Genomic DNA, 5311 nt, shown 5'->3' with positions numbered 1-5311 from the left:
ATAATCGTGACAGCATTCAATTAATCAATTAGCGAGAGTACAATCAGAATACTTTCTTCTACATCTCTCTCTTATGTCTTCTTTCGTGTGGGAGTTCTGTCCAACAGGATAGATTCCTAAGAAAATAAAAATACATTCACTGAATACATTGGATCTTTAAATTGGTACCAATTAATATTGTTACTAAGTTGCTACATTGTTTCACTTGCCTATTGAGGTTTGGACGGATGCCAAACCACATACACAGATGTCTTCTATCTTGAATCAGCCTGTCTGTCTTTCCTTCTGTTGGTCCCTTGATGCTCTGCCAATATATCCCTGTAACTAGAAAAGATAGTTAAATGAAAAACATTCTATATGTCATGTTTTTAACTGTATAAATCTATTTTACACACTTACCGATTTACGAATACTGCCGACTACGAGTCCCGTTGACAGAATGAAACAGAGGGTTCCACAACATCTGCCGTTATTTCATCCTGAGGAATTAAAAAAGAAAAGAAAAAAGAAAAAAGACTAAACGTGATGACGTCGAAATGACGCAAATAGAACAAGACGGCGAGCCGGGACCTTTAAAAGAACCGCGAAAACACAGACAGGATACAGATTGATTTCTTAAATTTTCTCCTGAGGAAGCCAGAATTGGTGAAACGCGTTGAGATATTTTGGAAAACTTTACAACTATTGAAAACCTGGACTTTACATGGACTTGATGATCATCCACTTATCTTTATAAAGGACACTGCTCTTACGCATAACCCAGTTGTTATGCCTACTTGTTTGTAAGTTTTTAATCTATATTCATTAAACAATATCTTTTTTATTGCACTATTTCGTTTCTTATCTTCTACACAGAAGCTCCTAAGACGAAAGAAAGTATGGATTTTTGACGAGCTTTCTATTTCTAATACACTTGTGAGTGCAACAAACATCTCTATTTTTATTTTTTTCGTATTAACTTATTACACTATATTTGTTTTATTTTTTCCCACATATCTATGCGCCCCGACCTTTGCCTATACATCATTTGTTATAACACTTATGAGGAGTGTTGATCTGCGGGAGCAGCAAGATTTGTAGGGTACTGTAATTTATTTCATATTCATTTTTTAAGACCTACCCACTCGTGAAGGTGTTTCTTTTCCGTTCTATATTGTGATGTAAGGATCTGGGGTATTACATAACTTTTAAGTCACTTAAATGCAAAATAAAACCAAACATGTCAGTGGTGACATTAAGTCACATAAAAATGATGTATTTCCAATCTTTAATCAATGTGCATTGCTATAGAATGCTTGATTCTTGTTTTGGAATCCACACAAGATATGAAATCTGAGATCGGTCTAAGCTTTTCCTTCAAGCATGCGAGCACGGTTTAATTGTTTTATTATTCAACATAAAATTTCCAGGTACTTAAAATCTAAATTTGTAAAATATAGCAAGGAAAAGGTATTTTTGCCAAATAGTAAAAGGAATTTTATTGGTGTAACAGTGCTATCCGCGTCAGGTTGGGTCTCTACTCTCCCTTGTTGAATTTGTCCTCATCAGTGTTCAAAAGCAAAGGAAATCTCCTCCCTGCGCAGATTCCAGATCTGATTTAGAGCACGGTGGTTGCCCATCAGACGGGACTGGGGTCTACTCGTGATCTTTTTCGTAGATACCAGTGAATGAAAACCACCAGCGGTCCCATAACCATTACAATGGCCGCACTCATTATCACTGCCACTAATGTTGTTTGAGGGATCCGGATGAATGAGGCGTTCTGTAAGTCTACACTTGGGGAGTCAGATCTTACGCATGAGTTGTCTTTTCCATTATATTCGTATAAAGGGGAACAGGAAGTGCAATTATTGGCAGACGACCCTTTACACGTAAAGCAGGATGGGTGGCAAGCGGCACAAGAACGAACAAGGTGAAAGCTGCTGGGCTCTGACACCTCCGCTCTCTGCGTAGACTTAAAGTATTTGGCAGGGCAGTAAGATAGACAGAGCTTTCCAAAGGTATAATATGGTGCCAAACATTCTATGCACGACCCATTTCTATCCCGCCTCAGACACTTTCTCATGACAGACTTCTTGATTTTCCTGGACATCATGTGTTCATCTGTCCCGTACAAAATCAACGTGACGTGATGTAGAAATCCGTGGTTGGTGTAGCTTCCTCTGTTCCTAAATTCTAAGGTCCAAAGGCCCAATGGATTTTCATCCCAAGATTGTGTGGTCATGAAGGACCAATCTCTGTACCCATCAGTGCTGGTATCATGTGGTCTCTTGCCCATCAGCACAGAACGGGTGCCCATAGGACTGGTAAGATAGATTTCCAGGTCACCTCTGCGACTGTAGCTGAGGGTCATTTGGGCTTGGACATGCTCAAGGGATGTTATGTGATTGGGGGACCCAGAACAGGCAGTGACATTGTAAGTCAAAATCAGATCTGAATGCACTCTTTTAGGGGTGCTCACAATTGTTATGAGGCACTTTCTTTGAGGCTGCGTTGTCTCCCATGTTTCGGCCAGCTCCACTACTCGTCCAGCATGCAAGAGTCCGTAGCCGAAAAAGTGGCTCACTTTTCTTCCCACTCCATTTATGACCCAATCGTCAGCCATTAGGTGGGCAGGACTGGACGCTCTTACCACGATATGTTGTATATCCCTCCATGTAAGAGCTGGGTTTGCCTCCAATGCCAAAGCAAGGATCCCGGCAGCAAGTGGAGTGGCAGCTGAAGTCCCGGTGTGTTTATCTGTACACGTGTGGCGTATATCAGTGGTGATAAAAGTCTCTTCCTCACCACCACCGCTGCTGTAAGTGCTTGTAAGTTTGCATGCACACGCCTCACTGTAACAAGGGACTGTTCCATGATTTGTGACACCCCCAACAGCAACAGTGTAGATACTGTTGGAGTAGCCGTCACTGTTGCAGTTGTCATTCCTGCCACCGTTTCCAGATGCCCAAACAAAGATAGATCCAAGGCCACGGCGGCCATTTAGTATTCCTTGGTAAAAAGCCTCAGAAGACAACATTCCTGGTCCATCCAGTACCTTTCCATCATCAGTGGGACCCCAGCTGGCGCTATAAATGTCAATATGCTGTGGGTTCAAACTCAACGACTGAGCTTCAACAAAGTCTGTGACTATCCCATCCAGCATTCGCACACCTCCTATTCTAGCGTTGTATGCTACTCCAGCGCCGCAGATATCATTATTGGCAACCGCAGCCACCTCGCCTGCACAGCGGGTCCCGTGGTTGGTCTCATTAGATGAGTTATATCGGGGCTGAGGGTCAGGATCGTCGTCATTAAAATCATAACTCGCTTCCGGATCATAGTTTAATGCGAGATCGGGGTGGTCCTTTTCAAGCCCATCATCCAGAACGGTCACCACCACGCCTCGTCCGGTATATCCACGGTTCCAAGCAGTCTGGACGCCTAAGTCAAGATTTTTACCCAGGTACCACTGCAAGCTGAAGAGGGGGTCTGTGGGAACCATACTAGGCTGTCTTTTCTCCCTTCTCCTCAGCGTCTGCTGCTCAAACCAGCTAACCTTGGGTTCTTTTTTCAGTTGAATATTTCTACCCCAGTGAGGGCTGAAGGATTTCCTTTGAATGCCACGATGAGATAAATGGTAGAAATCACTGCCAAGCACCACCTGGCCAAGGTTGATGAAACCGAATTTCTGTGCAATACGTTCTGCCTCTACAGAGCCATCAGGTATGTGCACAGCCCAGCTATTTGTGTAAATCTCCAAAGTAAAGATCACATGGATCAGAACAGTAACAACGAAAACCAGAGCTATGCTCCTCATCTTGTACTGTCAGCTTACAAAAGCATCTGTTGGCCTAACGGCCAGTGCTTTTATAACCTACACTATGTCACAGTAGAAGGGCGTGGCACATCTGTTACATCACAATAGCAGGGCGGGGCTCGGAACTCTCAGCGACAAGCCGGCTAGACAACGCTTACAGTTATGATGTCAATATATAATTCTGAAACAGTAGTGTGTGATTATATATATATATATATATATATATATACACGGTATATACACACACACACATATATATATATCACACACAGACTACCATTCTAAAATGTGGGGTCACTTGGAAAATAAATGTCTAGCTGTAACAATTGCAAAAGGGGTTTTCTAATTATTGATTAGCCTTTTAAATTTAAACTTGGATTAAACACAACGTGCCGTTGGAACACAGCTACAATCATTCAGTCATTTATAACATTAATGATGCCTGTGCTGTATTTCTGATGCATTTCATGTCATTTTAATAGACAACATTCGTTTTCTTACAAAAAGAGAGACAGATCTATGTGACCTCGTACTTTTGAATGGTAGAGTATATATATATATAATTATAATTATATATATATATATATATATATATATATATATATTGCCAAGAGAACGCCAAGTATAAACAAAACCCTTGGGGACTCTAATCAAGATAATCTAACAGAGTAATAAAGTGACATTTAAAGAAGCGACGTGATTAAGGGTTCAAAATGGTGTAAAAAAGGCACGAGAAGACAAGCAGTCGCAGGGTCGGCCCCTGTACTTACGCCACTGACCAAGATGGCTCCGGATATAAAAACATCAAATCCATGGCATGTAGCTGTATGTCCTGACTGAGTGGTGGCGGTTAACACAGTAAGGGAATATAGATATGAATGGGATCGGCATATTGTTATCCCGACTCCTGAGTGAAGATGCGAGTCTGCAGTCAAACTCTATTCCTATGTTTCTTTTTTTTTTTGATTCCCATTGCTATGTTTCATGTACAAAGTGAAATATGTTTTAATGATCCCTTTTTTTCCCAGTGTGATACCCACAGTGTTAGCAAATGCATACACACGTATATAACCCTGGGGGGACCTGTGGGATCAATAAGGATGTCCTCCATGATGAGAGAGGCACAACCAGGGTTCATGGAATTTTATTAAGGAGAAAAACTACACAAAATCCTGATCCGTTTCATACATTTATTATACATCTATGCACATACATATATTCCATTTAATCTGTAATAATTGAAAACTGTTCAGATCTTTAGTCATAATATAAACAAAAGCCACATAATAGCTTGATTTATACTTTCTATGCCGACTATCCGTTTTAATGGGTTAACTACTTCCATGTATGCTTATGGTGAACATTTCGCCCTCACAAACACGGCAGCTCCTTGAGATGAGGTACAGATGGCAGACCGCGCGGAGGGCACTGGGTGTACAGAACGGCACTAGAAGCATGAAATAAATACGTTAAAAACAAAACACTGTATTTGTTGTTCGGTTTTGTTTATAA

The 5311-nt window shown here is 41.1% G+C and overlaps 1 pseudogene; it reads right to left on the bottom strand.

Annotated features, from left to right (window-relative positions):
* Window positions 1-469: 469 nt before the first annotated feature.
* On the bottom strand, window positions 470-3799 carry LOC149281610 (proprotein convertase subtilisin/kexin type 4 pseudogene; annotated as a pseudogene).
* Between the last annotated feature and the right edge of the window lie 1512 nt (window positions 3800-5311).

The sequence above is a fragment of the Sceloporus occidentalis genome, unplaced genomic scaffold (genome assembly GCF_023333645.1).
Source record: "Sceloporus occidentalis isolate IW3139 unplaced genomic scaffold, rSceOcc1.0.p SCAF_130, whole genome shotgun sequence".
Classification (NCBI taxonomy): Eukaryota; Metazoa; Chordata; class Lepidosauria; order Squamata; family Phrynosomatidae; genus Sceloporus; species Sceloporus occidentalis.
The sequence above is the reverse complement of the archived record's forward strand: the minus strand, read 5'-3'. Positions and strand labels throughout refer to the sequence as shown.